Source organism: Primulina huaijiensis, chromosome 4 (assembly GCF_012295235.1).
Source record: "Primulina huaijiensis isolate GDHJ02 chromosome 4, ASM1229523v2, whole genome shotgun sequence".
NCBI lineage: Eukaryota > Viridiplantae > Streptophyta > Magnoliopsida > Lamiales > Gesneriaceae > Primulina > Primulina huaijiensis.
In genome coordinates this window covers 10804567-10813427 of record NC_133309.1, presented here as the reverse complement: position 1 = coordinate 10813427, position 8861 = coordinate 10804567, and the positions used below count along the sequence as shown (strand labels likewise).

Genomic DNA, 8861 nt, shown 5'->3' with positions numbered 1-8861 from the left:
CCTTTCATTTATTTTTGGAAAGAATTGGTAGGGTTCTTTGTTCTTTATCCAGCAGTTACCCTCCCCTTCAAATTATTTCAGCAACACAAGTTGATTTTAGCAGCAAAATCGTGCCTCAAGTCACCCAGATCGCTTCCCGCACCGCGTCGCTTCGTTATTCGCTGTATCATGAGTTTTAAAGTTCTAAGGCATGTATATTCTTTCTTTTTTGCATCGATCTGGTCATAGTACTTATTTTGATGTATATTGTATGAAAAACATGTGTTTGTTATGCAAAAGTTTGAGCAAAAATGTTTGAAACAATTTTGGATCTCAAAAACTGAATCTTCTGTCTTTTTGAATACTGTAAATTTTCGGTCGATTTTCTGGAAAACCTTTCAACATATAAAATGTATCACTTTTTGATACCTTTGATTTGACAGTAAATTCATAATTTTTGGACAAGAAATGAGGGAGATGTTATTTTTATCCTAAAACCGCACAAAATGTGAAATTTCTATGTCACAAAATCTGTCACCCTCTATTATTTTGAATTATGCGATTTATACGTTGGTTTTCTGGACATTTTTTCAACATATTATTTGTATTACTCTATGTTATCTTCGATTTGACAGTAAATTCGTAATTATTTAATAAGAAATGAGAGAGATATGATTTTTATCGTAAACCCACTCAAGCTGTAAAAATTTGTGCATGTTCTTCATGTTTTCTCTAGTTTTGGTCGCAGGCTTCGTTGGGATCTCCTGAAACATTGCTACTTTGGTTAGGGTAGCATGTGTATAGCGTTCCAACGAAGCCCTCGATGCTTTTTAAGTATGTTCGACGTGCAAAAAGAAATTGTTTTATGTTTTTTAGGTATGCGAAATGTCTTGTGATCAAATATGAACAGGTTTGGAAGTCGGTGAACGTGGCCGAGGACCTCTCCACCCCGGTAAAGCATGATCAGGTTTAGATCAGGATTGGAAAGCGGTAAAGCATGACCAGGGACCAATCCACCCAGTAAAGCATGACCGAGGATCTCATGTATGTGGTAGTGGACATCCCTGCCAGCCCAGTACTGTGGTTTACTCAGATCAGGTTCATTTATGTATGGGTCACTTGCTTTGAAACATGTCTCTATGAAAAATGATGTTATGCAAGTTCAAGTATGTATGATGCAAGTATGTTTATGAACATGTTTATGAAATGATGGCACGTCTATGTTTATGTACGTATGTTCAAGTTCAAGTATGTACACTCTACTTTAAATGCATGTGATTTTTATTACGTATTATTTTTTATTCTCAGTTTATACATGTTGAGTCTTTAAAATCACTAGACTTGATCGATGCAGGTGAGGGCGAGTATGAGGAGACGAGGGGTGGGGACCAATGATCCGGCTCGATCTGAGCAGGAGGCTAAACCCGAGGACCGCCTACGTTTTTATGTCATTATGCATGTTTCAAATACTCTGATTTTCACGAGATTGATTACGATGTTTAAATGATTACTTTTTTGGAAACTTTGTGTGTAATTATTTTCATTTCAAATATTTTTAGACGAGCAGATTATTTTCATCTCGATTTGAATGTTTATTACTTATTTAAGAAAATTTTATTTTTCCACAAAATTTAAGTATGTTTAACAGTACGGTATGTTACTGTTGGTAAAGTGTTATGTATACTGCCAATTGCGAGAAGCTCACGAAGTCACACCTCAAGTCTGTAAGTTTTAACGTTTTAAATTCTTTCTTGTAGTAAAATTCAAGTCATGATTTCAGCATGTAAATGTTTTAAGCTCGAATTACGTGCATCTTATGATATAGATATTATGTTCATGCATGCTGTGTTTGCGTGTTGGGTAAATATTGGAACAGTATGCCTCCTAGACGTATGATTACCCGTGGAGCAAGGGATGAGAATAGAGAAGCTTAGGATGGGGGGAAGGCCATTCCTCCTCGCCCACCGCCATATATGCAGGCTCAAATGCTTGCAAAGATGACTCAGTTCTTTGCACAGTTTGCGGGAAACAATGTTGGAGTGGATACAAGGGTGAGGCCCAGACCAGAGGCCGTTTATGATAGGTTTAGGAGAATGGATCTGAAAGAGTTCTCGGGGACTACTGAACCGATGATAGCGGAGGGATGGATTAAGTCCATCGAGGTAATCTTTGCGTTCTCGGAGCTGTAGGATGCAGACAAGGTCAGGTGTGCTACTTTCTTGCTGACAGGAGACGTCAGACTGTGGTGGGAGAGCGCATCAGTGTCAGTGAACTTGCAAACACTGACTTGGACTGGTTTCAGGGAGGTATTCTACTCCAAGTACTTTACTAAGGAAGTACGCTCCTGCCTGACCAAGAAGTTCATGACGCTGTGACAAGGAGACATCAGCGTGACAGAATTTTTCAGGAAGTTTGAGAAGGGGTGTCACTTTGTGCCCCTGATTGCAAATGATGCCCAAGAGAATATGAGGAATTTTATGGATGGGTTGCGGCGGATATTACGCCGTGATGTTCGAGTGGTGGGTCTTCCTAACTATGTCGTCGCTGTATCTAGAGCCTTGGCGGCAGAACAGGATCAAAGGGACATCGAGAGTGATAGGCAGGGCAAGAGGCCCTATCACGCACCTCAGCAGCAGCAGTAGCAGCGACCTCAGTTCAAGAGGCCTTTGCAAGGACAGCAGGGCAAGAGGCCATTTCAAGGACCACCAAAAGGCAAGAGTCCTATTCCTTAGCAGAAGGCTCCTCAGAAGCCCGGTGAGCACCCGAAGTGCAACCGCCAGCATTTAGGACAGTTTTTATGGGGATCGGGCAAATGCTTTAAGTATGGAGCTAACGACCATATGCTGAGAGACTGCCCTTAGTGGAGGCAGCTTATCCAGGGGAGAGTGTACGCCATGTAGGCAGAGGAGGCGAACCCAGATACGACCATGCTGACTAGTAACTTATTTAATTCAGCATTTATTAATTTTGCCATGCATGTTTCGAATTTGATTTGGGATTATTAGTGTGCTGTTCCGTATTTTTTGACTTGGGATAGAAATTTCCAACAATGCATGAGGTTAAGATTAGTATTTCTGGATGTTAGTTTCGTGTGTGGTGATAACGTATCTCGGGAAATATTTTCATAATGAGAGTAGCCACGAAGGCCTTGATAGATGCCGGGGCCACACACTCTTTTATTTCGGAGACGTTCGCTAATCATCTGGACGTCAAGCCTATTGGACTCGACATGAGCTACTCAGTGACAGTCCCGTCAGGGGAAGAGTTATCAGCTACTAGCATGGTCAGAGACATTGATCTTGAACTGCAGGGCCACCTAGTGTATACTGATCTGATTGTGTTGCCGATGCCAGAATTTGATATTATCTTGGGAATGGACTGGCTGACAAAGAACAGAGTTCTGATTTAGTTTCAGAAAAGGTCAGTGCTGGTAAGACCGCTGGACATGGAGCAATTTCGCTTTGAGCCGGATAGATAGAGGAGTATCTCTCGCATGATCTCTTGCATGCAGGCACGGAGACTTATTCATAAGGGGTGTCAGACTTTCTTGGCTAGCATTATTTCAGCACCTGACGTGCCCACTCCGTCGATATCTGATTTACCAATAGTCAAAGATTTTCCTGACGTTTTCCTGATGATGTCATAGGCCTTCCACCAGAGAGAGAGGTGGAGTTTGCCATTGACCTTGTGCCAGGCACCGTGCCAATCTCTAAGGCACCGTACCGTTTAGCTTCAACTAAGATGTTAGAGCTCAAAGATCATATTCAGGAGCTACTAGATAAAGAATTCATCCGCTCTAGTTCTTCACCATGGGGCGCACCAGTGCTCTTCGTTAAGAAGAAATATGGGAGCATGAGGTTGTGTATCGATCTTAACAAGGTAACGATCAAGAATAAATACCCACTACCAAGGATCGAGGACTTGTTCTATCAGTTGCAGGGAGCTACAATGTTCTTTAAGATAGAGCTACGATCTGGGTATCATCAATGGAAGGTAAAAGATGAAGATTTTCATAAGACAGCCTTCAGAACTAGATATGGGCATTACGAGTTCTTAATAATTTCATTCGGACTGACGAATACTCCAGCAATTTTTATGGACCTCGTGAATCGAGTATTTTAGCCCTACCTAGATCAGTTCATCATAGTGTTCATTGACGATATTCTTATCTACTCGAAAAGCCATGGAAGCAGAGTCAGCATTTGGGTACAGTTTTGCAGGTCTTGCAGAGTCACAAGTTGTATGAAAAATCCAGTATGTGTGAATTCTTGTTGGAGAAAGTAGCATTTTGGGGTCATATAATATCTAGCAGTGGTATTGAGGTTGATCCAGCTAAGGTAAAAGCAGTTAAAGAATGGATTGAGCCGAAGAATGCGTCAGAATTCCATAGTTTCCTATGCTTGGCAGGCTACTACAAGAAATTTATTCAGAGGTTTTCCTTGATTGCAGTGCCACTCACATCATTGACTAAGAAGAATGCTAAATTCGTATGGAGCGGAGAGTGTCAGAAGAGCTTTGATACTTTGAAGCAAGCTCTTATCACATCTCTAGTGTTAGCAATGCCAGCAAGACAAGGAAATTTTGTGTTGTACACCGATGCTTCTAAGCTCTGTTTAGGCGCAGTATTGATGCAGCACGGTCGGGTTATAGCTTATGCCTCCAGAAAGTTGAAAGTGCATGAAAAAAAACTACCCGACTCATGATCTTGAGTTAGCTGTCGTTGTCTTTGCGTTGAAAATATGGAGACATTAGTTGAAAGATGATCGATTAAGGTGCCCGTATGCGCAACGAAAGTTTCAAAATAATATTTGTTGCAAGAAATTCGAACACCTTAAGCCTATAATGTGTAGCAAATAGAAAATACGAAATGACATTCATAGGGTGTTTTTAAGATTTTTACCTATCAATCTCTTGAGATTGATGATGGCTCCAAATAAGGTGTAAACACCTTAGCTCTTGAATGGCAAGACAATCTTCAAGCTCTCCTTGCTTCAAGATTAGGCCCACCACTTGCAAGCTAGAACCCCTATAATTTTGCACTAGAAAAATAAGAGGATTTTTCAATGAGAAGTATTTTCTTTCTTCAACAATTGAAGAAGAAAAATGAGAGAAAAATGAAGGAGAAAAATGTTGGAATTTTCGGCCAAGTGAGATATAATGAAGGGGAGGATGAGTTGTCTTGGTTGTGTAAAAAGTTAAAAGCACTTTTAGCATACCAAGCCTTGATTATTGAAAAAGTAGTCTCCCAACTCTTCACCTCCCATGCATGCATTTCTATTTGAATTTATAACAATTATAAAGCCCATAGACTTTTATTAAAATTGTCTCAAACATATTTGAGATCATTTAACCTTGACTTGATTTTAATCAAGCCCACTAATTTAATAATTAATTCTAATTGGGCTCTACAATGCCCAATGTAATTTAATTAATTCAACACTAGAATTAATTTAATTATTTGGACTGTACTAGGCCCACTAGTGTTTAATTAATTCAACACTTGAATTAATTTAATTTAGTCCATAACAATATTTAAGAAAATCACAATTTTCAAATACATTATTCATTTGGCCAACTTTTAATTTAGGAACACTTTCTCAAATTAAAAACTACATTCCCACAATTCTCTTATAGAAGTTATACTTCTATTTTTCCTTATTGAACTATTTTACTTCTCAACGGGATCTAGAAAGCTAGTACTTGTGTGGCCCTCAATGGTTCATTGATACAACTAGCCGTGGGTTCACATCTCCATGTGATTCGGACTAAACATGTCCTTATACGAGCATACCCCAATTGCTCCAATCTTAATTATCAACTCCTTCATAACAAGAACATCAAATGTGGCGCCCCAAACCTCGCCACGTAATCATACAACATGTGACGTCATATGCATAAAAAATTTTCTTTTTCAACGACGTAATAATATAATGCATATACGACAAAATAGTGCAATAACCACACTATCTACGTCAATGCAGCAGAAACAGTATAATACATACACACATACAACGCAAGTAAGACAATAACTATACTGTTTGTATCTAATATTAACCTAAAGGACTGTTTGACAAGACACACCTAACTCTTCACCACTATCCTGTCTCACGGCATAGTCCTGTAACCTGTCCAACAGAAACAGCCCCTAAAGGGTGAGCATACACAACAATCATCATCGTAATACATAACAGTTATAGTATCAACAATATAAAATATAACTGGAATAATAACATAAATACTCCTTTTGCTGTCTCTGGAAAATAAAACCACCAACGATATCAACGTCATCACTCCCATACTACTGCAACAACAACATCGACGATACGTCGTACCCCAAGACCGGCGACAGCAATATCGTCGAACGAATAACATCAACGATACGTCCCACCCCTACTCCGACGACAGCAATATCGTTGAACGAATAACATCGACGATACGTCACACTCCAACACCGGCGACAGCAATATCGTCGAACGAACAACATCAACGTGACGTCTCCCAACAAACGACAACCAACAATATCAACGATAATAAACAATAACAGATATAATATCAAATCACCCAATACCAGTGATTTATAATCGTTCAACGCAATAGTATTCATCAATACTAAACAATAACCACATATGCTCGTACGTCAACACGTACCTGATAATCGAGTATATATATAATCTGGCTATTTTTTTGATCCCGAAGCTAGTGATGTATCTAAATAATTCAACAGTAATTATCAGATCATTGTCACCGTATCAACACAATTATAACAACCTCAATATAGCACAGCAAATAGCCCAATAACAATTAATTCAACAAAATCTACAACTCGATTATAAATTCTTATCGTTCAACAATTAATATTCCGGTGTATTTTATTTCACCATACTAACATCAAATACACCCTAATTAATTAACTTCAAATAATAGGCTGTTTTACAACATCCGTCAAATTACAAAAACTTTATATCAACGTGTAGCCTATACTTCATAGACTTCGAATATATAATTAGAATTAATAACAACTGACAAACAACTCACCAATCTCAATCCAACGATTAAAAATCCCTAATTATAACAAATTAGGAATTTTTCAAAATAACACCACTATAATCTTCTCTACTTCGTTAAAATCATACACTATTCAACAATTTTCAATTTCAGTATGATTTAACAATTTATCAGATTTATTCCAGAAATCGACGAATTTCAAACATCACCAAAACTATAAAATTTATACCTCAAATCGAAGACCTCGTGTCAACGATTCTAGAACTGAAGTCGGTTCGTCGATTAGATAAACCGATAAGTCGCAAGATCGAAAAAAAAAATGGAAATGCTATTTTTCTTTCTCTTTCTCGATTTCTCTGTAACTTTCTGTTCTCAATTGTTGGTGGAATGAATTCCACCGACTCACACTTCTTTTTATATATATATTTTTTAAATATTATATTATGTTATATTAATAATATAATATATACTATTTAACATTTTAACTTCGGTGTATCCCTTTGCATTAGTCAAACGATCACATTTTCCAAAACTCAAAACATAAAACTTCTATATCTTTGAGTTTTCTATGTTATATCCAAATCTCAAATAATTTGGACTTCATATGAGCAAGATATGTCACTAATTACCATTTTACCCTTAAAATTAATTCATTATTTTTAAACTTATTTACGAAAATGCCATCAAAATAAATTGAATATTTTTCAATTTATTTACAAAAATGCCATCAATACTATTTTATAGTTGTAATATTTACTTCAGGCATTACATTTAAACCCCCCTTAAATGAATTTCAACCCCGAAATTAAATCAACAACAGTAATAACATGCATAAATAAAGATACCTCATACCATCAGAATAAGTAGGGGTAGAGCTCCATCATATGCCGCTCTGTCTCCCAAGTGGCCTCTTCGACACCTCTATGCTCCCACTGAACCTTCACCATCGGTATAAGTTTACTACGAAGCTTCCGTTCAGATCGATCCAAAATAAAAACTGGTCTCTCAACATAAGACACATCAGGATCTAACTGAACCTCAAAAATATCCAACACATGTGAATGATCTGGCTCGTACTTCCGCAACATCGACACATGAAACACATCATGAATACCAGATAAAGATGGAGGTAGAGCCAACCGATAAGCCAAAGTGCCTATCCGCTGCAGTATCTCATACGTGCCAACATATCTCGGTGCCAACTTTCCTTTCATACCAAATCGTACTGTACCACGAAAAGGAGAAACTTTCAAAAATCCTCGATCGCCCTGCTGAATCTCTAAGGGTCTTCGTCTTTTATTTGCATAGGCGGCCTGTCTATCTTGAGCTGCTTTCAATCGCTGATGGATCAACTTTACTTTATGTTCCATCTCATGAATCATCTCAGGACCGGTAACTGCAGCTCGATCAACATCATCCCAGTATAACAGAGATCTACAACGTCTCCCATAAATGCCTAAAATGGAGCCATCTGAATACTACTCTGATAACTATTGTTATATGCAAAATCTACCAATGGAATATATGAATGCAAAACAGATTTAAAATCCATAACATAAGCACGCAACATATCCTCCAGCGTCTGAATAGTACGCTCAGTCTGACCATCTGTCTGAGGATGATAAGTTGTACTCAATCTCAACTCTCTCCCCATCGTAGTCTGCAATCCTTCCCAAAAATGAGAAGTAAATCGAGGATCTCTATCAGATATAATAGATACTGGAATCCCATGCAACCGTACGATATCTTGTATATACAACTGTGCCATCGTCAAATATGTACTACTCATGCTATAGGGTATAAAATGTGCAACTTTCGTCAATTGATCAACAATCACCCAAATAGCATCAATAGTTCCAGTGCTTCTTGGCAAATGA

General features: G+C 38.1%; 1 long non-coding RNA gene across 1 annotated transcript; it reads right to left on the bottom strand.

The window, feature by feature from the left end:
* Positions 1 to 6056: 6056 nt before the first annotated feature.
* LOC140974849 (uncharacterized) lies at positions 6057 to 7310 on the bottom strand. The gene is made up of 3 exons (XR_012174886.1): positions 7214 to 7310; positions 6628 to 6687; positions 6057 to 6104 (listed from the first exon to the last, which is right to left on the bottom strand). It is a non-coding gene; the product is annotated as an uncharacterized lncRNA (long non-coding RNA).
* Positions 7311 to 8861: the final 1551 nt, after the last annotated feature.